The sequence below is a fragment of the Triticum dicoccoides genome, chromosome 1A, assembly GCF_002162155.2.
Source record: "Triticum dicoccoides isolate Atlit2015 ecotype Zavitan chromosome 1A, WEW_v2.0, whole genome shotgun sequence".
In the NCBI taxonomy this organism is placed as follows: Eukaryota; Viridiplantae; Streptophyta; class Magnoliopsida; order Poales; family Poaceae; genus Triticum; species Triticum dicoccoides.
In genome coordinates this window covers 112277340-112302466 of record NC_041380.1, presented here as the reverse complement: position 1 = coordinate 112302466, position 25127 = coordinate 112277340, and positions in this window count along the sequence as shown.

The window sequence follows — 25127 nt, the reverse complement described above, 5'->3', positions numbered from 1 at the left end:
GAAAAGGGGGGCGCAAGGGGGGGATGCAGATGTCTAGGGTTTGCCCGAGAGGGCTTATCCGCGCGAGGAGGCCGGCGGATGGCCGACGCGTGTGGTCGCCGCGCCATGGACGTGCCTCGCGCTTCCAGGGCGACGTGGGTGAACTGGGGAAGGGGAAAAGCAGGGGAGTGGGCTAGGCCTCTGTAGCGACCCAACCTCAGACGGTCAAGTCTCTGTGCTTAAGTGTCATCCCTGGATCGGTATGCTGACACACACAGTACTCGAGGATTTATAACAGAGGTAAATCACATGTATAAAGTAACGCAGAATATTATTACCTCAATCCAAATAGCGGAAGTAACAAGGTTGTGGATTCCTATCAATACCAACGGCAAAGTTGAGTGTAGAAATCGTAACCCTAACGTATCACTTACTCGTCGTAAGAATCCTGCAACATGAGACGTTGCAGCCACAAAGGGTCAGTAGATTGAATGTACTGGCAAATTCACACCAAAGGATAATGATGAATAAAGGCTATCACTACATGCATATTTGGCTGGTGGAAAAGCTCTATCGTTATAATGTTTTTGCGAAAAGCCAATTTTTCCCTACTGCAAAGGAATATATTTTATTTAACTACAAAGTTGGTTTGATAAATATTGAGAAGGTTCCTCCAACTCAATCCCAAAATAATAATCATTAACCCAATCAAATTAATTAAATAAAGTGTTGAGATCAACATGATAATTCAAGAACCAGATAATCAAGATGTCCATAACAGGGGACACGGCTAACCATGATTAGTTTGTACACTCTGCAAAGGTTTGCGCACTTTTCCCCAAAAGACTCGATCTCCTCCGTTGGATTTCTCACACTACATGATGTTTGAGAAGCGGATGACCGAGACACAGTCTTTCAGAAGCATTAACTCTCTACTCCGGATAGACTATACCACCTACAACCCACTACCTGCTAGTCTATCTCTTCAAGAGCTTCACGCAACTTACTCAACTATGCTAGAGCCCATAATAGCTTGTGGATGCACACGGAAGTTTCTAGCCTGAATAATCTTATGATCCCTTTGAGCCTGGGTGGCATTCCATAGGATGATCACACGGGTCCTCCGGGATCCCCTTGGGCAAGCACTAGGTTCTCCAGGTGCCCGGGCAAACCACTGGGTGCTCTAGGGTGCCCCAACCAATCCACCCAGATGTGTTAAAGTAACCACCTTAAGTTGAACCATTAATTAACAATCTCACATCTGTTATGCATACACTCAAATTCAATCCATGTCTACGAGCATAGCCTGACAATATAAGCATAACGTAAAAGTAACTCCCAGGGTTTGAATGCAGGGCAATAGGTTCCTACCTCATCAACTACTTCCCAATACCCGCATGATTCACACCCAACACTCTTGATAGATCTACTTGTCACACTTCGGTCAATCTATCATAAGCAAGCAATAGTAACCACACATAAGCAATCACTCAAAAGGGTCGGAAAGGACGAAGAACAATTCGGAAAACATCAAAACCAAGCAAATAACTCTTGCAACATAAAACAATTTCTAACAGTACAAAAATTATGTGAATTTGGCCTTATCAGAAAGTTTAGGTCAAGAGCTTCGATTTGCAAAAAGAATAAACTGAAACGGAGTTACGAAACTCAAGTTATGTTCAAAAGAAGTTTGAATATGAATCTGAACAAAATTTGAAATTTGAAAATTTCAAAAAGTTGATGTGACAGATTCACTGGATAGGTGAAAACAAGACAAAGCTATAGGCGCTGGTTTCATCTAATTTGGATAAACGAGTGAAAAGTTATGACTATTTGAAAAATCAGGGCCAACCTGTTTTACGGAAGAAAAATAGGTACGACTAAGGTCTAATGTATAAATACGTAGACTAATTGATAATCTAATTATTCTATCGTATTAGTCTAGAAATAATAAACTACGGAAGTATAGAAATAAAAAAAACAAAGGAAGATACCTTTATAAGGCAGAGAAAAGACAACTTTGGAGAGAAGAGACAATTTCCAAAAGTCGCGCCGGAGAGAAGAAATATTTTTTTTAAATGAATCTAGTCAATCCAAAATATTGATTTAACCCGAATCAGATGATTTTTAAAGGCTCTATGGATCTATATTTATAAGTGGAAAAGAGGTTTAAGGGTCAAAAGTTAGGCAATGTGGGACTAAACATAGATGAAAATATACGAAATAGAGAAGAAAAAGGCTAACGCCTCGCACGAGCCTAAAGGCCTCGGCCGGCTGCGCGCCGTACACGGGCTGCATTTTTTATTCTGAAGTCTATTTTTTTCTGAAATTTGTTTCAAAAAAAAAACTAAACATTAATAAAAAGAAAATAAATAAAAAAGACAAAAGAAAACAAAAGAAAAACGGGCCGGCCTGCTGCTATGCTACGCATGTGGGTGGCGGTTAGTTCTAGGCGCATGCGTAGATTTGTTTCTTTTTTATATGGAAACAAAAAAAAGAAAACTAGATAATGATAGTAAAATAAAATTTTATATAGGCATATTATATATCAAAATTTTCAGAAAAAGATTTTCTACAACATAAACATTTCTCTAGTGCAAAATAGAATTCACAAAAATTCAAATAATTCAAACAGTGTTACTTCTACAATAAAACCCAATAAAAATCATTTTAGAAATACCAAAATGATTTCAAAACTATTTATCTCCAATTTTCTGATGTAGGGAATCATTTTATCATATTTTCCATTTATTTTATTTTTGGAGAAAAATAATTTGAATAAAACCCAAATAACTCCAAATTGAAAATAATTTCAAACAGACTTTAAATTTGATCATTTTAAACTTCCAACTCGTAGTTCATATATTTTGAAGAAGTCATTTTATCTTATCTCATGAAAATCATTGAGTTGCTTAAAGTTTCTGAATTTGAAATATTTCCAAATAAAATTCAAATCTTTTCAAAAACCCCTTTTCATTTAATTAAATGGAAGAAGTCATATCATCTTCTCTCGAGGGTTATGTATTTGAAAAGAATTTGAATTCATGGAGATCAAAATGCAAAAAGGTGAAAGTTTGGGAAAGTCATTTTATTTCCTCTCATTTAACTTTCAAAAAGTTTCGAATTTCGCTCAATCAATGACACAACAATCAAACAAACAATCAATCTATCTATTTATTATAACATTCCAAAATTTAGAATTTTGGGATGTTACAGCCTCGTTGGGTGGGTTAAGGCCCGGGGAAACAAGGTGGGTTTTCTTTCCTTTCTTTTAGTGTTTCTTTTACTTTTTGCTTTTATTTATTTTATTTCTTTTCTGTTTCACTTTAGTATCTAGTTATTTTAGTTTTAATAAAATACAAAAGTGGCACCTAAATTAGTGTTACAAAATGTGCCTCTGCCACAAATAATTTAGCACTTAAAATAAAATGGTTTGTAATTGTTTATTATTTTAAAAGCATTTAAATAATTGTTTAGCCCCTATTTACTTAATTTATTGCTTCTAAAGATTTTATAAAAAAGTATTTTCTCTACCATAATCATATATGATTTATTTGCTACATTTTGAACATTTTAGTTTCGGCATTTGAAAACATTTATGATTTGACTTGAGTTTGAATTTGAATTTTGAATTGATTTGAATCAACGTGGGACTTGACAACGGTAATTTGGTGACGTGGCATCATTAGTAGAGGGTTACTGTAGCTTAATTATCCGGGCGTCACAGATGGCGAGTGAATAAACACTCAATCTGAGAATAACCCGCTTAGCATGGAAGATACCGACCACCTCCTGTCGTTCCTTGAACGATCCAGGCACACAACAAAGATATTTATTAGAAGTTTTTAGAGGTGGCACATGCAAATTTACTTAGGACGGCAGGGTGATACCGCATATAGGTAGGTATGGTGGACTCATCTGGAATAACTTAGGTTTAAGGTTTTTGATGTAGAAGCAGAATTCCCACTTAGTACAGGCGAAGGCTAGCAATTAGATTGAGAAGTGGCCAGCTAGAGAGCAACAACGGTCATCAACATGCATTATGCATAAGTAACATTGGACACTAGCATGAGTAGGATATGAACACCATGGACATAAATATCATAGAGGCTATGTTGGTTTTGATTCAACTACATGCATGAACATGTGCCAAGTCAAGCCACTCGAACATTTAGAGGAGGATACCATATCATCATACTACATCACAATCATTTTAACACAATGTTGATATCCAAGATAAATCATTATCCACTCCCAGCTACTTATGCATGGCATGAGAAACTATAATCTCTAGTTGTCATTGCAAACATGTTTAATCATAAAGGGTTGAATCATGGATACTAGGTTAAACATATTTACACAAACAGAACATGTCGAGTTCATACCCGTTTTGTCGGACTTCGGGTTCCGGCAGACCCATGAGGTTCGAACACTAGGGTGCGCGCGGAGATTTCGCCTCCTACCTACCTACACTCCTCCGCCTTGCTAGGATCTAAACTACGGAAAGAACAACACAAGAGACACATGGTTTATACTGGTTCGGGCCACCGTTGTGGTGTAATACCCTACTCCAGTGTGTGGTGTGGTGGATTGCCTCTTGGGCTGATGATGATGAACAATACAAGGAAGAACAGCCTCGCGAGGGTCTGTTCTTTGCTGGGGCGATGAACCGCTGGGAGGAGTTCAGTCACCTTTCTCTCTCTCTCTGATCCTTTCTTTTATCCTTCCTCCGAACCCCCTTGCTCTGTGGGTGGCTGGTCCTATTTATAGAGGCCCTGGTCCTCTTCCCAAATGTCGAGCGGGAAGGGAGCCAACAATGGCGGGCTAATTTGAAGGGGGACAGCTAGTATCAGCTATCCTGACAAAAGTAGTCTTCGCCTGCGCAAAGCTCTGGTAATGACGCCGCCTTGGGCTCCACAGTGACCTCCATCCCGTAGTCCTCCTGATCTTGGTCTCGTTGCACCGAAATGGCAACCTTTGCCTGACGCCTTGGTACTCCGCGGCTGCGCTTGCCCCCCTTTTGCACCAAAGAGGAAAGGAGGACACTGCGCGGGCTGGCACCCGCCTAGCGCCCTTGGTCGTCATGGCTTGCGTCATGGGCACCTCGTGAGGTATCCTGCCTTGGTTTCTCCGCCTCCTCGTGAGCCAGCCTGACGAGGCCGTGCCTGAGGAAGCTCCGCGTCGTCCGCCCCGCGAGGCTTGGCCCCTCGCGAGGGTCTTGGTTTTGTGTTGGTGAAGATGGGCCGCGCTGGGCCCCCCTTTGAGCCACGCCTCAGGCCGCAGGCAGGCAAGTCTAGGGACCCCCATTCCCAGAACGCCGATAGTAGCCCCTGGGCCCAAGGCGCGCCTGGACTTGGCCGTGCAGGGAGGCGGAAGGGCAAGAGCGAAGCGCCGCGGGTCCTAACAGCCTGCGGCCTTGGGCGCCGCGTGGCGGTTGATTGGACGTGGGCGCCTCCACTTCCCCGTGGCGCCTCGGTAATCGCATGGACTGGACAAGTCCCTACATGCAAAGTGGGTCGTGATTACCTGCAATCGTGGAGGTCGGTGGTTGGGCTTCGCTGGCCATAAGTACAGAACAACGCGCGCCCTTCTAGTCCATCCCCCCTTGCTTCTCCTTCTTCCCGATCCTTGGTCCGTCTTGCTGTGATGGCTCCGATCCGCCGGTTCTCAACGGCAGAGAAGGGAAAGGCTCCCCGAGAGGAACCAGACCCACTCCCGCCGAAGAAACGGCTCATCCCCCATGGCCCGGACGAAGGGGCCCTTCAGGTGGTGTCGAGGCCTTGGTGCGAGCGGGTGCCGCCGGGGTTCCCGCTTCCATTGTACACCCACGTCGAGGGCCCCGAAGGAGTTGATGCTGACCGCCACGGGCGGCGCCGCCGTCGGCACCGACGGGTCACGAAGGTGTGGGTTGTCCCCCCTGGGGTCCACACCGAGGGCTCCTCCCAAGAGTTCATGCTCCACGCCGCCATTCCTCTTCAGTCTTGGATACGCCTTCCTCCCTTCTTTGCCTCCATCATCCCACAGGGGGAGCCCCTGGAGCTCTGGCTGCAGCATGCCGGCTGCAGCACCCTCGCGACCGAGGCAGAGGTCGCGGTCGTTGCCCCGGGCGAGGTCTTCATGACTCGGGGCTGGAGAGAGATCGCCCGGGTTTGCAGGGTAAGGGGCGTCTTCGCGGTCCACTTGGATTACGACGGTGCTTTGGTGATGCTCTTCAAGGTCTTCGATGCGAGCGGGCGCCGGCTGGAGTGCTGCCCCGGGGAAGGTGGCCAGGACCCTGCCGCGACGAGGACTGGGCCCGCCAACCGCTCCCTTGGCGGCTCCTCAGGCGGTGGAGCCGTCGGAGGTTCCAGCGACTCCGGCGAGCTCTTCGCGACTCCTGAGACGAGCGACGACAGCTACGAGCCCCTGAGCCAGCGCCGCTCCTGGAGCAGGGCGGGCTTGTCAGGCCGCCGCCGACTCTAATCTGGATGGGGTTGGCGTCGGTGCTTGACGGCCCACTGTTGATGATGGCGTCTTTTGCAGGGACGCGCATAGTTTGTGTCCCTTTAGGATCTGTTCCCTGCGAGGAATCAAAAATGCGTCCCGTAGGTGTTTGTAAGGTGCATGTGATCCTGTTTTGTTAATATAACCCTTGTCGTAGAATTGCGCGAGTTGCTCATTCCATCTTAGCTCAGTCCTCCCTTTCGAACCTCACGAGGGCTTGGTGCTCTGCACCGACAGGTCCCAATCCCAAGGCGGCTTCAGCCGTCGCTGGTATGCCAGGTCGCGATGCCATGGTCAAGGCCAGGAGGTGAGCGACCCGGAGTCCGGTAAGAGCCCCTGAGTCGCGATGCTCAGGAGATCCCCTTTGGCGCCTAAGCAGCCGTCGTTTGGTGAGAAAGGAGAGCGGCGTCGCTAACATGGGATAGCATTAGGTGCGGGGATGGTGCCACGGTAGCTGGCGCTTCCGGGTGATGACTTATCTTGAGGATCAGGGGCCGCTCTCTAGTGTGTCACCGGGTCCATGCATCGGCAGGCGCGAGGTTGCTCGGTGAGGTCCTCGTGTGTCTCTCCCCTCTCGCCTTTGCTCCCCTTTCTGCTCTACGTCCTCGGGTCCCGGCCCTCGAGCGAGTCTTAGCCGTCGCTGGTATGCCAGGTCGCGATGCCGTGGTCAAGGCCAGAGGGTGAGGGCTGGAGAACCAGTAGGAGCCCTGAGTCACGATGCTCAGGCACCCCCCTTTAACGTGCAAGCGGTTCGCGTGGACGAGAGCGAAGGAGACACCGCAAGGGCCTCGCCTGACGCAGCTCCTTCAGGAGGTCCTGCAGGTCCATCATAGAAAAAAACAAGGGGTTGTCATGACAATTGATAGTCAGCCGTTGGTTGCTTCCGAGGGGTAGTGAGGCACTGAAGGCTTGACGAGGTGACGCTATGCGGGGCTGCCGCGGCCAGAGCTCAGCCATCCAGGTTTGTCGGTGTTGCAGGGACGGACCCATGCGCAAGCGTCGCGCCGTTTGGGAGCAGCTCCGTTAGTTGGCGTCAGCTGAGCAGGCAACTAGGTAAAACACATTAGCCGCGAAGGAGTGGATTCGTTCAAATAGATGCTGGGAATGCGGACATCACTGGGTCAGGCCCGCGCGACTTGGGGGGTCATGCAGCCCGAGGGGCGCCCCCAACAAGGTAAGCTCACAACATGGAATAAAAAAAGGATACACGCCACCGGGATGGACCCACGTGGCCTGGGAATAATGCAGCCCTGGTGGGGCGCTCCCAGCTAGAAATAAAACTAGAAAGATGTCACCTGATGATGTTGAGGACGAAGGAGCGTTGATGTAGTAGGCTCGGTGGGCTGCGGGGGCCGATCCTCACGAGCCCCCAGGCCCAAGGGCCTCGGGAGGCTCCGGAGGCGCTGGCGGCTTCTCGTGGGCCATCTCCATCCCTGCCAGGGCTGCGAAACGCCTGGCCTGTCGTGCCTCCGTGATGCCCCTCATGAGGCGCTGGTACGTGTCAGCCGTGTTCGGCAAGCCGTAAGGCATGCGAACGTAGCTGTGGGGTGGGCCTCCGCAGCGCCCCACTCGCGAGGGCCAGAGGTGCTCCAGAGAGGCGACTCGGTTGAGCCCTGATATGTTGATGCAGACGCGCAGCCCACCATCCTCGCCTGGATGGGGAGCCACTTCTGGTAGGCGGTGGCCGCCTTTCATGACTCTTGACTCCTGTAGCTCCTGAATGGCCTTGCTGACGAACTCCTGAGGGTCTGGATCTCCTTGCCTTGCTCCTTCTTGAGGGAAACGTGCTTCGAAACACACCTCCATGTGGTGCCCAAGCGCCTCCCTCATGACCCTAGCTAGGTCGGTGGCCCTCCAGGGGAGAGCCCCCGAGCCCTGCCTGAGGAGGGCGCCAGGCGCGCTTTCCTATGCGATGGAAGGAGGTTCCCCCTAGGCAGGCACAGGCCCAGAGGGGCCTGCCTCCTGAGTGGTCGGGTCGGACGATGTCTTCTTCTTCTTAGGGGCGGTCTCGGGAGGCCTCCTTCTTCGACGATTCGGGTCTTCCAGTGACGCGGCCTGAAAGGCTCGTTCCAGGGAACACACCGCGTCCTTCTCTTCACAGGGCACCGTGATGACTCCGCCGCTTCCTGGCATCTTGAGGACGTTGTAGCCGTGGTGAGTTACGGCCATGAACTTGGCCAGCGCTGGGTACCCAAGGATGGCGTTGTACGGCAGGTGAATGTGAGCGATGTCGAAGTCAATGAGCTCGGTGCGGTAGTTGTCGCGTGTCCCGAAGGTGACAGGGAGGCGGACCTGCCCAATCGGGACCGTGGAGCCGTCGGTGATACCGGAGAAAGGCTTGGTTGGCTGAAGCTGGCTGTAGGGCACTTGGAGGTTGTTGAACGTCTCCACGGACAGGACGTTGAGCCCTGCCCCGCCATCGATGAGGGTCTTGGTGACCACCACGTTGCTGACGATCGGGGAGCAAAGCATCGGGAGAACTTCGGCTGTAGCCGCACACTTGTGCTGATCTGCTGAGCTGAACATGATGGCGCACGCCGACCACCTGAGAAGGCGCGTGGCTTCGAGCCTGGGGAGGACTGCGTTCACTTCGCGGGCGAACTGCTTGAAGATGCGCTGAGAGGCTGGGGCTTGTGCATCGCCCAGGATGCAGGCGATCACGCGCGGCTCCTGGAAACCCCCAGCCCCCTCATCCTGGTGGCGTTCCTCGTTTCTCCTTGGCTGCGGCGGCAGCGGTGGGAGGCCTGCGTTGCCTTGCGGGCGATCCTCGCGAGGCTGATCCCTCCAGTCTCCCTTGCGAGGCTGATCCCTCCAGCCTCCCTCGCGAGGCGGGTCTTGCCAGCGATCCTCGCGAGGTTGATCGCGCCACCCTTGGCGCGGGCCACGGTCTTCCCAGCGTCCGGCGTTCCTTCCTCCTCCTCGACCATAGCCCCGGTCACTGCGGTCAGGGTGACGGCCGATCCTTCCCTCTTGCACGGCTCGGAGCTCTTGACATTCGTTGGTGTTGTGGGTGTGGAGGTCGTGGTATACATAGTACCGGCTGCCCTTGGAAGGTTCGGGCTGATCTCCGCCTCGCTTGGTGTCTGGTTCTGCCACGAGCACGGCAGCCCCCTTACGCTTCACATCCTTGGCCTTGGGCTTCTTCTCTTCTAGGTCTGCGGCAGGCAACTCGAGGAGGGAGAGACGCCCTTCCTTGGCCCAGGCGCACTTGGTTGCCAGGTTGAACAACTCCAAGGAAGTGCACAGGTCTTCATGCATCGCCAGCTCCTCCTTCATCTTGACGTCGCGCACACCGTCGGAGAAGGCCGAGATGATGGCCTCCTCAGTCACCTTGGGAATCTTGAGGCGCGCGTTGTTGAAGCGCTGGATGTACTTCTGCAGGGTCTCCCCGGGCTGTTGCTTGATGCGGCGCATGTCGCTCACGGCGGGTGGCCGGTCGCGAGTGCCTTGGAAGTTGGCGATGAAGCGGGTGCGCATCTCGTCCCAGGAGGAGATTGTGCCTGGAGCCAGGTTCAGGAGCCAGGTGCGGGCCCCGTCCTTGAGTGCCATGGGGAGCCAGTTCGCCATGACCTTCTCGTCTCCGTTGGCAGCTTCGATGCCCATCTCGTAGAGCTGGAGGAACTCCGCAGGGTCGGCCATGCCATCGTAGCGAGGAGGCAAGTCCGGCTTGAACTTGCCGGGGCACGCGACGCTGCGTAGCTCGGCGGTGAAGGCGCGGCAACCTGCTGTGGCCACGGGAGGCCTTGGATGACGGGGAGCTTGGTCTTGCATGTCCCCACGCGCTGCAGCTGGGAGCAGCGCGTGATCTTGACGCGTCGGAGAAGGAGCATGGTCGCGACGTGCTAGAGCAGGGAGTGCCCGGGCAGCTTCTTGCGGGCGAGGGACTTCTTGACAGCTCTGCTCTTGCCGTGCTGGCACCTGACGGAGCAGGTTCCGCCCAGGGGCCACGCGCCTTGGAGCCATGGCGCCGTCCTAAGGAGGAGGCGGCCGGGGCGCCGCCGGAGCTTCATCGCCCGCGCGGGGCGGTGTGAGGTGCAGCGGAACGGACGGCGCAGGAGAGCCCCTTGCGGCGCGGACGAGCTCGGCGACGCGACCGAGCCATTCTTCGTAGACGTCGTTGACAGGACGGTAGCGCAGGAGCTCGTTTGCCGCGATGAGTGCAGCCCGAGCCTCCATGGGCGAGCGGAGTGCGTGGGACGAAGATCCAGCTGGGGTGAGCGAGGGAGTTGCGGTGCGGCCGTCCTGCCGCACGGACGGATGCTGGGATGATGCTTGCTGCTCGTCCCCCGCTGGGCCAGTGGCGGCGTTGACGGCAGGTGACGGGGAACAGCGAGGACGCCCGCCGACAGGGGCCGTCTGGGCGACACGGGAAGTGAGTGCGGCCCGGCGCTCAGCGCGGGCCCGACGAGCGTCAGACATGGGCGTGATGGTCAGAGGAGAACGGGGTGGTGGAAGACGAATCCAGGCGCACCCCTACATGGCGCGCCAAATGTCGGACTTCGGGTTCCGGCAGACCCTTGAGGTTCGAATACTGGGGTGCGCGCAGAGATTTCGCCTCCTACCTACCTGCACTCCTCCGCCTTGCTAGGATCTAAACTACGGAAAGAACAACACAAGAGACACAGGGTTTATACTGGTTCGGGCCACCGTTGTGGTGTAATACCCTACTCCAGTGTGTGGTGTGGTGGATTGCCTCTTGGGACGATGATGATGAACAATAAAAGGAAGAACAGCCTCGCGAGGGTCTGTTCTTGGCTGGGGCGATGAACCGCTAGGAGGAGTTTAGTCACCTTTATCTCTCTCTTTGATCCTTTCTTTTATCCTTCCTCCGAACCCCCTTGCTCTGTGGGTGGCTGGTCTTATTTATAGAGGCCGTGGTCCTCTTCCCAAATGTCGAGCAGGAAGGGAGCCAACAATGGCGGGATAATTTGAAGGGGGACAGCTAATATCAGCTATCCTGACAAAAGTAGTCTTCGCCTGCGCAAAGCTCTGGTGATGACGCCGCCTTGGGCTCCACGGTGACCTCCATCTCGTAGTCCTCCTGGTCTTGGTCTCGTTGCACCGAAATGGCAACCTTTGCCTGACGCCTCGGTACTCCACGGCTGCGCTTGCCCCCCTTTTGCACCAAAGAGGAAAGGAGGACACTGCGCGGGCTGGCACCCGCCTGGCGCCCTTGGTCATCATGGCTTGCGTCACGGGCACCTCGTGAGGTATCTTGCCTTGGTCTCTCCGCCTCCTCGTGAGCCAGCCTGACGAGGCCATGCCTGAGGAAGCTCCACGTCGTCCGCCCCGCGAGGCTTGGCCCCTCGCGAGGGTCTTGGTTTTGTGTTGGTGAAGATGGGCCGCACTGGGCCCCCCTTTGAGCCATGCCGCAGGCCGCAGGCAGGCAAGTCTGGGGACCCCCGTTCCCAGAACGCCGACACGTTTCTCTCTGCCACGGCCAGTTCATCGAATATCGTCATTATTGCCTATCACTTGCATGACCGAACGATGTGAAAATAATAATAGTGCAAGAGTGTCGTGGACTAAGTTGGAATCTACAAACATTTTATTCAATAGGAGAAGACAAGGTAAAATGGGCTCTTTGTTAGATCAACAATTATGCAAATGAGAGCCACTCAACATTTTCATTGTGGTCTTCTCCTCGGTACGACTCAAATAAAAAGAAAAGAAGTTCAGAGAAACACACTGAAATATTTTTGGACTTTTTGGTTTTCTTGAACAAGAAAATAAAAGGGAAAAGCAAAAGAGGAAAACTATTTACACGGGAAAGCTCCTAACAAGCAAAAGAAGAACAAGGAAATATTTTTGGGTTTTCTTTTTAGTGCAACTACTAAGCATGCATAGAAAGTAAGCTAACTACAAGTTTTTTTTTGGTTTTACTAAGGTTTTTCAGACACACAAGAAGAAAGCAAGAAAATAAAATTAAGTATGGATGATACAATGAAAAAGTGGAGACACCGACAAATGGAATAAGTGGACTTGAATATAAAGTCGTTGGAAACACGTACTCCCCCAAGCTTAGGATTTTGGTCTAACTTGGTAATCAATCAGTAGCCTGGATAGTAGTCGGAGTGGTAGCTCATGGAGGCTCTTGGTGCAGATGCCTCGGCCTACCGTGCCCCCTCGACCGCAGCATTGTGGGCTCGAGCCTCGCTCTCAAGGGTGAAATATCTTGCCTTGCTATGATAATCAAAAAGAGCATGCGCAGGAAAATATGTGTGCACAACATATGCTTGGTTAAACAACAAGTTATAAGTGAAATTATGGATATCTCCTTTAAGGATCTTATGATTTTTCATAGCATCAAAGTCTAAATACTGCGTGGGTAGGATAGGGTCAAAGGGCAAAGGTGAAACACCTAGCTCTCTTGCTAAACGCGTGGCATAAATTCCACCATAGAAACAACCACTATTAGCATTGTGGTGTAACCTGCGTGCAACAATTGCCCCAAGATTATAACTTCTATCACCAGTGAGAGCAGTGCGTATGAGGCTCAAGTCTGGAGCACAAAGTGTACTACAATGTTGTTTGCCTACAATACATTTCCCATTGAATAAAGCAAAGTATTGAATTGCGGGAAAATGAATGCTCTTTATTCTACCTTGTGTCACTCCCCTCGTCTCACCGTAGCAAACACTAGTCAAGAATGATTGGTAGTCAGCTCTTGTTGGTTCATCAAGCGAACCCCAAAATGGGAGTTTGAAGTGGTGAGCAAATCTCTCTAGTGGTATGTGAATGGATTTTCATATAGTTTAAATGACACCGTAGACTCACGTGGATGAAATTTAAATCCTTTGACAAATGATTCAGTGAGAGTGTGGTGTTGATCACACTTATCTAAAATATACGGACCGAGATCGGCATTGTGAATATATTGCTCAAATTCCCCCTTAATGCCCACATGCACCATATAATCATCGCATGGCCATATGCATGTTTTGGTGGCGGCATCTCGAATGGAACTTTCACTTGGTTCAACATAAGACCGACGAGCGGAGCTGTCACTAGAAGATGCCCCCGAGGATCTCCTCGTCAAAGAACTCCTTCCAAATAGGTTCATCATGTTCGCGTACAATTTTCTGAAATTTTTTGGGTGACAAAAATTTATCAACAAAACTTTGCAAGATTGATAGCAACTACTCATAGGCATACATAGAGGCCATAGCAAGCATTCAAACTACTTAGAACTCTAAGAATTCAACATGCAAGCTCATCTACAGCAGCACCAAGAGTAGCTAATTATTGAAAATATAAACTACTAAAGCAAAAAACTAATTAGACAAACGGTGGAGTCACATACCAAGCAACAATCCCCCGAAATAGTTTCATAAACAGAGGTTCGAGCAAAAAGATTGAAATCCGCGGGTTTGAGAGCAAGAACACGAGAGAGAGAGAGAGAGCAATGGGGATTTTTTCCGGAGGTAGGTGATGATGTGGTGTGAAGAGATAAGTGAGGGGGCCCATGTGGGGACCACAACCCACCAGGGCACGCCTGGGGGTCCTGGCGCGCCCAGGTTGGTTGTGCCCACCTTGTGCACCTCCCTCTGATATTATTTGCATCAAAAATTATTAAATATTCATAAAAAATTCGTATTAAATTTTCAGGGCATTCTGAGAATTTTTGTTTTTGGGTCATTTTTTTATTGCATGGGAAATTCAAAAAACAGATAAAACATGGCATTTTATTTTATTTAACTAATAAAAAAAGAAAACAAAAGGTAGGGATAGAAGGTAGTGCTTACTAAATTCATCAACTTCATACCTCTCAAAAATGATCCATTAATAAGGCTGATCAAGTCTTATTAACAACCACTTTCGATTAGCATGAAACCGAAGAATTTTCGTAAATCACTAAGTTACCTCAACGGGGAGATGAATGTCCCCAACAATAAGCATTTCATAATTCTTTTTGGTAGTAGGTAGAGGTAGTTGAAAACTTCCAATAGTGATTGTCGGAGATTCTTCAACAACATTAATACCATTCACTTGGAATTGTTTCTTCGGAAAGTGCACCGTATGCTCATTACCATTGATATGAAAAGTGACCTTGCTTTTATTGCAATCAATAACAACCCTTGCAGCATTCAAGAAGGGTCTACCAAGGATAGTTGACATGTTGTCGTCCTCGGGCATCTCAAGTAGAACAAAGTCAGTCAAAATAGTAACATTAGCAACAACAATGGGCACATCCTCACAAATACCAATAGGTATGGCAGTAGATTTGTCAGCTATTTGCAATGATATTTCAGTAGGTGTGAGCTTATTCAAATCAAGTCATTTATATAAAGAGAAAGGCATAACACTAACACCAGCTCCTAAATCACATAAAGCAGTTTTCACATAATTCTTTTTGATAGAGCAAGGTATAGTTGGTATCCTCGGATCTCCATGTTTTTTAGGTACTCCATCCTTAAAAGTATAATTAGCAAGCATGGTGGAGATTTCAGCTTCCGGTATTTTTCTCTTATTGGTGATGATGTCTTTCATATACTTTGCATAAGGAGGCATTTTAAGGATATCTGTTAAGCGAGTACCCAAAAAGACTGGCCTCGACATTTCAGCAAAGTGTTTAAATTCTTCATCATCTTTCTTTTTAGTTGACTTAGGTGGAAACGTCATAGGTTTTTGAACCCACGGTTCTCTTCCTTTACCGTGTCTTCTAGCAACAAAGTCTTTTTATCATACCTTTTATTTTTAGGTTGTGGGTTATCAAGATCAAGTGGTGATTCTATCTCAACATCATTATCTGGTTCTTCATTATTTGGTTGACTATCTTCATGAGTGACGGTGTCCTGGACTAGGGGGTACTCACCACGTCATCTCCTGATCTGTTAGATTGGGCCGAGGACCCCCATGGCTGTATACTCATGGGCCAGTTCGGACAGCTGCCGCATACAAGGAAGATTCCACAAGACTTGGCGATCAAGACAAGGACTCCTCCCCACCGGCGTATTCGGCTAGGACTCTTGTTATCCTAGGCCTCTGGTGCATTATATAAACTGAGGCCAGGCTAGTCGATAGATCATGTACATACAATTATACCATAGGCTAGCTTCTAGGGTTTAGCCTCTCCGATCTCGTGGTAAATCTACTCTTGTACTACCCATATCATCAATATTAATCAAGCAGGACGTAGGGTTTTACCTCCATCAAGAGGGCCTGAACCTGGGTAAAACATCGTGTCCCCTGCCTCCTATTACCATCTGGCCTAGACGCATAGTTCAGGACACCCTACCAGAGATTCGCCGGTTTTGACACCGATGTTGGTGCTTTCATTGAGAGTTCCGCTGTGTGATCGACAAAAGGATCGATGGCTCGCCTGCAGATCAACTGTGACTTCGGCATCTTCGTCACCAACTCGACTCGTCACCTTGGTTCGACCAAGAACCGCGCCCCGTGTTCGGATCACCATGTTCGGACGAGGGCCTTCATCAAACATCTACTCCGATCTCTATCAAGATCATGGAGGAATCATCCATGGAGCTCGGGGGCTCAACGTCAACATTGCCCTCAAGCAACCGTGCTGTTTTTCTGGACAGCAAATTTGTGTATGCCGCCACCGCCTCCTCAAGTGTCTTTTTAACGATCGCTTTGGTGGAATTGTGCGGAATTGAGTCTACAACAACCCTGGAAAATTTCGTCGAGTTCCGATGGAGGTATCTCTGGCAATCCACGATATACCGGAGCCCTGTCAAATCTGGACGGGAATATGGATGAGTTTAGGGCGTGGTGTCCAGCTTCTAGCTCGGACGTCCTTTGGAAGATCCAACCGTTGATCTGCTGCGGAATTCCTATATCTACCACCTCTCAAAATTTCAGCTCGATCCGACCGTCCAAACTCTAAGAACCTTCCGATTAGTGCGTCACTTTTCGGATCTGTTTTCTGCGCGAAAACGAATCCGACCCGAGTTCGTCTTTTTTATGAACGGGATTTCAGACATCCCTTTTAAAGGAAGTTTTATATGGGGTATTGTGTTTTGTTCCCGAACACATCCCACTAACTTTAAGATCTTTTGAACATGATCTTCAACATCATGCTGGTGTCAAACCAGTCCGGCAATATTGCTCCACGGCTGCCGACCTGCGCTAGACACGTCGTCACTTTGTTGAGCCGAGCTCAACTTCTTCAGATCATCATCTCGGCAAGCCAAACAAGAGTCCGGCATCACGAAGGATAAATCATCACCAACATCTCCGCCCCACGGATTACACGGAGCGGGCATACCTTCATTGCCGCACGGTCGCTTCATCAAGCCGGCATCGACCACGTCACGACCTGCATCGGCATGGCTGCACTATTGCTTCTTCAAGCTGGTATCCATCATGCCGACCTACTTCGACTCATCGGCTGACATCGAGGCTTCAACATCTCGGCTGGACCAGGGGCTTCGCCATCTCTTCATCAACCTACTCCGGACACTTCGGCGTCACTAGCCGACCAGCTCCGTCACGTTAGCTGGACCGAGGGCTTTGCCTCGGCGAGCCAACCTTTGCCAGCATTGCCATGCCATTGTTTTATCGCCCATCAGGCAATGGGTGTGCGGATCGAGTCCCAGTTTTGGGAATCACCTTCCTTCGGATTGCTACAACAAATAAACCAGGTGCTATTAATCCCAGTATTTTTTTCTTGTTTGGGTTCATTTTTCCCAAGGAATTATTACTCTGGTTTGTCCATCATATGTACACAGGTCTATCAAATGGTGGCCGCATTAACGACAGTCGCATGGTTGTTCGGTCAGTTTCCGTACATAGTCCGGCGAACGCCACATCCGGAGCTCGCACCGACCTGTGAATTCAGGCTTTGCCATGCCTTTACCGCATCACGCCGACGCCCTACATCGACATTGACTCCAGCGCCAGACCATATTTCTTTTATTACTCACTTTGCATAAATTACTTATTATGCAACGATTTTTTTAATTATCATTAGTACTATTATCTCCGGTTTGCACTATTTTTTGTGCACAGGAAAATGATCCGGGGACTTCGGCGTCACTCTGCCGGTTTGCATTGACCGTGCTATGTCACCACTTCGGCATGTTGAGCTCTTCGCTCTGCCACCTCGGGACCGGCTTGGGGGATGGAACCTTGTCCCGCATCAAGCTCGGACCGCGTCATCAATACCGAACACATTAACCAGCTAAGTCGCTTTCATGCTCAAAGCTTTAATTTCTAACTTGTGTTCGGTTCGACCAAGTATTATACTTTTTTGGAAAAAAGTTGCTTGTAAAAAATTTCCTTGTCCAAACTTTGTTTGTGCGCATAAATTCAAATACCCAATTCATTTCGGGGCTTCCTTCATGAAGCTTTTCCTCTTGCATATGATTATACTTGTACGGCTTCGTTCCTTGTTCGTGTAATACGCCACAATATGCACCATATTGACTTAAGCGATTTGCAAGCTGGGTTGCCTCGCTCCTGTGTTTACCCCTGCGTTCCTGATTGTTCGGCTAGGGAGTAAAGGGAGCACCTCTGTGATTGTCACGATCGGGTCATCCGAGCCGGACCTCAGACTGGGTGAAGCCGAAAGCTAGCGCTCTTATAGGTTTCAATGATGGTCGGCACACAACGGAACTCATGAGTACAAAAATATCTATTGCACAAGTCTCATAATAATAATGAGCACCGAAGAAAGGTATAGGCGGGGGTACTATTTTCTTCGAAGATGCTTCTTACACTTCGCAGTAATATAGCATAAGTTCCCCGAGTGCGCTTTGTCTGTTACAGCCTTATGGCCTGATTGCCTGGTTATTGGAAACGCCGTCGATATTCTCGACAGATGGAGTACATAACACTTTTTGGTCCTTGACCGAAGAGGGAGAAGCCGACGGTTGGTTAAGACGCGTTTAAAGTTCGGTTGAACATAGATATGATATAGGTACTTCGGTACATGCAATCATTCTTTTACCCAAGTCACTTGGGGGCTCTTAAATTTATACGAGCCATTTTATGATAAGTGTTCTTCTTATTAGTTGTTGCAAAGTTTTATTATTATTATTATTATTATTATTATTATTATTATTATTATTATTATTATTATTATTATTATCATTATTATTATTATCTATCACTCCTTTTTTCGACATGAACGTGTGGTCACTAGACGGGGAGCCTAATTTCTCTCTCAAAGCCGCTAGAGTTTAGTTTGCTAAACTGGCCTAGTGAGAAGTACTCCGCCCTCGGGATAGGAGGTTGAAGCCATAGGCTGACCCGCTTGAAGTCTTGATATAGGATGTATCATGTTAAAGCACGACAGAAGCACTTCTTTTGCTAAGGCCAATTTTCGGATTGGCACCGAACACTTGATCTTGTTCAGACGTCATGTTTTTACTGACGTTTTTTGGTTTTCCAAGCTTATGGCACTTTTAAACTATTTGTGTGTTTTCAGCACAAGTCTCGCAGTGCAACGCCGGACACCTTTAGAGATTCGGCAAAAACATTCTTGGATATTGCTATATATGCATCGGTTTCGAATTGTGTCTTTGGTCAATAGTTGGGTTGCCCGGCTCCTGCGCTTGCCTCCTACGTTCCGCTTTGTTCAGCTAGGTGTGCAAAGGGAGAACCACTGTGATTGTGCTTCCAGCTCACATGGTTAAGCACCTCAGTGGAGAAAGCCGAAAACTGACTGTCACAATAAGCGTAAACTGGTCAGCGATCCGATGACGGTGTTAAATGACGGGCCATTCATAACAATGGCCGAAGTGTTTACGCCTTGACCTCGACTGTCACTGGACACTACCGGGGGGTTTAACTGGCCTCCCAAACTAAATCCTCGATATTTTGCTCTTACATTGGAGCTGAGGTTTCATGATCATGCTTAGCATGACAACCCAAAGAAAGGAACCGATAGCGGGACTATTTTCTTTGGAAGACATTTCTTTCGTTAAACAGTAATATAACATATCTCTCTGCATACCTTTGTTTACAAAACCGTATGGCTAGATTGCCTTGTTTGTCGTAAATCTTTGCCCTCACAAAGGCTTTATAAAGTAACACAAACACTCCCCGGCTACTGGCCGAGGAGGTGGAAGCCGATGGTCGGTCAACAAAGTTTTGTACAATGCGGATCCGAGCATTAAATGATGTAAAGTACTTGGATACATAGAGTCATTACACATAATTTGTGATTTTACTATGGATATCAATCCTTAATTCGGCCACCCGTGCCCGCATTAGGGCTCGGGGGCTACTGGGCTTCGGGCTTATTATTTACAAATATTGAAGGGGCACATCGATCCCCTGATCTGGTGTTGCCACCCGACCAGTGTCTCAGGGGCTACTGCATTGCCTGTCCAATGCATAAAATTTTATGTGCAATATAGTTTCCGAGGAGATTTTGATCCTCAGGTTGGTCGGCCACACCCAACCTGAGTCTCAAGGACTGAGCACGCCGCTTTTTGTGTCCCGAAGTATTCTGCCGAGCTAGGACTGGATCCTCAGACCGATTTTGCAAATCAACCTGAGTCTCAGCGGCTACTGGGATCAGCGGTCTTATGTCATCCTTCATGTGCATCTCGGGTTTTAGACTGATACCCACCTTGAGGGCTACTGGCTATATATCTCGGCAGAGAATAAATTGCACCAATCAAAAATATTGACAAAAATCGGCCCACATTCGGGGTGGTGCACCACCTCGGAAGCAGTCCGGCATAAAGCTCGGGCTCTAGTGGCTGGCTCCATAGAGGGCATTTCCGGGATTAAGCTCGGCTAAACTCCTTCAAACTTCTTTGAACCAAGGTGATTTACGACACCTCGGATACATAAGTCCGGCGTTGGAGCTCGGATACAGTCCGGCGTTGGAGCTCAGATACATAGTCCGGTGTTGGAGCTCGGATACATTTCGGCGTTAGAGCTGGGAAGTAGTCCGGCGTTGGTACTTGGCTGCAAAAGATACCTTGAATGCAGTCCGGCGTTGGAGCTCGGACGCAAGAGGACGCTGCCGCCCGGGAACAACTTCAAACCCGAGGTGTGGCATAAAAATAAGAAGTCATTGATAAAGGCCGGAAACTTAAAGGGGCTCCTCAGATACCGGACATGTAAACTCGTCAAATGCATTTCGGCGGTCCTCAAGATCGAAGATGAGAAGATTTGTTGAACCAGTTTTCAAGACCGACTACCGAAGATGAAGAACGGTTCAGAAGAATCGAGGAGCGTCCCTAACTTGAAGACCGGTTCAGGGGGCTACTGACGGTGTCCTGGACTAGGGGGTACTCACCACGTCATCTCCTAATCTGTTAGATTGGGCCGAGGACCCCCATGGCCGTATACTCATGGGCCAGTTCGGACAGCTGTCGCATACAAGGAAGATTCCACAAGACTTGGCGATCAAGACAAGGACTCCTCCCCACCGGTGTATTCGGCTAGGGCTGTTGTTATCCTAGGCCTCTGGTGCATTATATAAACCGAGGCCAGGCTAGTCGATAGATCATGTACATACAATTATACCATAGGCTAGCTTCTAGGGTTTAGCCTCTCCGATATCGTGGTAGATCTACTCTTGTACTACCCATATCATCAATATTAATCAAGCAGGACGTAGGGTTTTACCTCCATCAAGAGGGCTCGAACCTGGGTAAAACATCGTGTCCCCTGCCTCCTGTTACCATCCGGCCTAGACGCACAGTTCGGGACCCCCTACCTGAGATCCGCCGGTTTTGACACCGACAATGAGCCTCATCATTAACTTTTTCATTATCAGAAGGTGAGTGTTCATTACCAGGTTGAGTTTCAGCATTAGAGATAGAGACTTCATTATTAGGATGTTTTTCTACTTCAGGTTCACTAGAGGCATGCAAAGTCCTACCATTTTTCTTCTTCTTCTTCTTCTTCTTCTTCTTCTTCTTCTTTTTTGAAGGACTAGGTGCAGTGGTGTTGTTCCTTTGTGAATCCCGTTCAATTATTTTTGGGTATCCCTAAGGATAAAGTGGTTCCCGAGTCATTTTACCTCCTCTAGTTGCAACTCTAATAGCAAAGTCATGTATCTTGTAATTCATTTCATCTAGCAACTCTCTTTGAGATTTAGCAACTTGTTCTAACTAAGTTTGAACCATAAAAGCATGTTTTCCAACACCTCTAACATCATTTGAGATTCTAAATAACAAGTCACTCAAGCGAGCAGTCATATCAGAATTGTATTTCAATTGTTTCATAACATTTGTCAGGACCCCGACTCAATGCCACATCGATCTAGCATGTAACACCTCATATCACTTTGCAGCCTCACACACGGTATTTCCACGGGTGTCGCATTACCTTTGCCCGGGACCGTTTGCGCCTTTTGGCACACGTATAAGACAGTGTCGCTAGCATCCATATGATAAGGAGCCCGGGCTGACATGGCTAGTCGTAAACCCAAAGTGGCACAAACTTACAGGGACAGGCATCCATGACCCAACATCGAACATGTCGGTCATCAGCGAGTGAATCCAGGCTGTAGCACTGGGCTAGCAGGACTCCAGTGAACCGGGCTGTAGCGGGCTAACAGGACTCCGGTATTCATCGCGTGACATTTCCCCGAAGGGACAGACACAAGAACGAAGAAGGACACATGCCGGCCAGCCTAAGTGTTCCGGAGCAGCAGCAAGCTACCATGGCTCAGTGGAAACACTAGGAGACATTTCCCGGTAAGAGAGGTTACTAAGGATAAACAACTAGATAGCCAGATCCCACACATACCAAGCATTTCAATAACATACACACAATATGCTCGATATGTGCAAATACAACATGGCATCACAACATGACTCTACGACACAAGTAAATATTCAATAGGCTCCGAGGAGCGAGATATTACAAACATGGGTCTTATGACCCAACAATCAGAGCATACAAGTCAAAGCACATGCGGAAGCTTAACATGTCTGAGTACAGACATCTATAAATGAAAAAGGCTGAGAAGCCTGACTATCTACCAATCCTGCCGAGGCACAAGATCGTAGCTGAGGTAACAAGCTAAACGTCGAAGACCACGCGGAATTACTAGTGAGACTGAAGTCTCTCTGCAAAAACATAAAATAGGCAAACGTGAGTACAAATGTACCCAGCAAGACTTACATCAGAACTATCTACATATGCATCATTATCAACAAAGGGGTGGTGGGGTTTAACTGCAGCAAGCCAGCTTTGACTCGGTGGCTATCCTAAACTACGACTGCAAGCGACTCTTTTGAGGTGGCGCACACGAGTCCACATATTCACCATATCAATACACCACTATGGATCCGCTCCCGTCTCCCTACGAGAACGCCATGCATAGCACTCACGCTTATCTTGCGTATTTTAGAGTATCCACTTTCACTTGTCTATGAACTGATATAAGCAACCCAGAAGTCCTTTTCCGCGAACACGGCTATTCGAATAGATGATGTTAACCCTGCAGGGGTGTACTTCTTCACACACGCTCTCACCACTTACCACCGTTTACACGACATGTACTCGGCAACCTTCAAGCGGAAGCCCAACGTGGGTGTCGGCCACGACCTACCTAATCACCTAAGTCTCTAGTCCAGGTTTATCGCCTATTCGGGTTCCATCCATGAGGAGATCCGGCCGGAGTTTCGCTCACAGCCCCAAACGATGTGAACAGGGTTCCGTGACACCAAACGGGCGCCCGGTTTACCCGGCCACGTGCCTACCGCATCACAGCCCACCCCTACGGTCAGCGCTGCGCACGGCCTCCAGCATACTACAAACACCAGAAACTACTTGCAACTCCTGGACAGAGGACAAGGGTGATTAAGAAGCCGAGAGGGTCCATTGGTTTCGGGCCCAATGCGTGGTAGTAGCTGAATCATGGATCACAAACATAGAACTCAGTTCCTAAGGACGGCTTCAATGAGACAACCCACCATGTACTCCTACATGGCCTCTCACCGACACCTTTTACCAAATCGTGTTCACACACTTAGCTCACACACAGTAGGACATGTTCACACACCTCTGATTCATCCCGGATGAATCAGACCCGACTCGACTCTAAGCAGTAGCAGGCATGACAAACAAGCATGAATGAGTAGGCACAACAGTGCTCAGACAACTCCTACTCATGCTAGTGGGTTTCATCTATTTACTGTGGCAATGACAGGTCATGCAAAGGATAAAGGGGTTCAGCTACCGCAGCAAGTAACAGATGAATCGATGTTGTCCTAATACAGTAAAAGAGAGCAGGAGCGAGAGAGTAGGATTGTACCGGAATGAACAAGGGGGTTTTGCTTGCCTGGCACTTCTGAAGATAACATTGAGTCTTCATCAGTGTCAACGATCACATCATCGGTATCACGTCTAACGAGAGGGGACAAATACCGGCAACACAGAAGGAAACACAATCAATGCAATGCACAATATGATGCATGATCATGACATGGCAAAATAAATGTGTTTTGAGCTAAGGCAACTAGCAACAGATTAAATGAAGTTGGTTTGAATACAAGATTCAAATTCAAACTCCATATGTGATTATTCAAATGCCATTTAATTGATTTGTGCTAAACAGCAGCTATAAGTTGTTCTAACATGCATGAAAATGGTACAGATGGATTCCTTGAATTTTTCTGATAATTTTTCATATATAAAATATTTAATTTGGAGCTACGGTTGAATTTATATGATTTTTAGAACTTTATACAAATTTCTGGAATTTTCTGAATAATAATAAATCCAGAAATGAATTATGGCGTCAGCAGCACGTCACTATGACGTCAGCAGAGTCAACTGGACTGGCTCGGGTCAAACCTGACGTGTGGGGGCCACACGTCAGTGACACAGGACCTAATCCCGGTCAAACCCAGCACTGACTGGGGTTTGACCAGGTGTGGGCCCACTGTCAGTGGCTGTGGGTTTAAATAGTTGGGTCATTAATACTAATTAAGCGTGCCACGTCGGCAGTCGCTGGAGTTTCGCCGGCGACGACCCAAAACGCGGCGGAGACGCACCGGGGTGGCTCGGGTTTCGTCTATACTGCACCGTTCGGTGCACCCTTTGGCTCTACGGAGAGCTGGCACGATGGCGCGTCGGATGGTCGTGGTCTCCGGGCCTGGGGTGGCCGGAGTCGACGGCGGCGAGCTCGGTTGCGGCCGCCGGAGCTCGGGTGAGACACGGGCGACCACCAGGGGGCACGAGAGGGCGAGCTGCGGCAGGCAACGGGCTCGTGGAGACGTTCTGAGCACGATGGTGCACTCAGGTGGGAGCTCCAGTGGCTCTGGCCACGACGGCGACGAGGCACGGCGGCGGCGAGCTTCGGCCGTGGTGGAAGATGGAGCTAGGGGACGAAATCAAGTGCGAGGAGTGAGGGGAAGAGAAGAGGAGCTCACGGGGAGTCGGACGAGACGCTAAGTGGGCTCGGGGACGTCCTGTCGGCGGCGAATCGAACGGCGGCGATTGCCGGCCGTGGCGATGAAGATGGCGGTGATGGCGTGGCTACAGGGCACCCGGCGTCGCATGCGTCGTGGTGGATCTTCATGGGGTCGGGATGGAGCTCCTGAGCTCATCGGAAGGGCGAGGGGTGGCCGGTGGCTATGGATGCGACGGCGGCGCCCTCCGGTGGCTCTCGGTGGTGCTCCAAATCGAGAGAGGGAGAGAGCCAGAGCGAGCAGAGAGAGGGATAGCGGTCGGGAACGACTCCGTGGCGTCGTTAGAGGGCTCGGGGAGGAAGCAGGAGGTGGCCA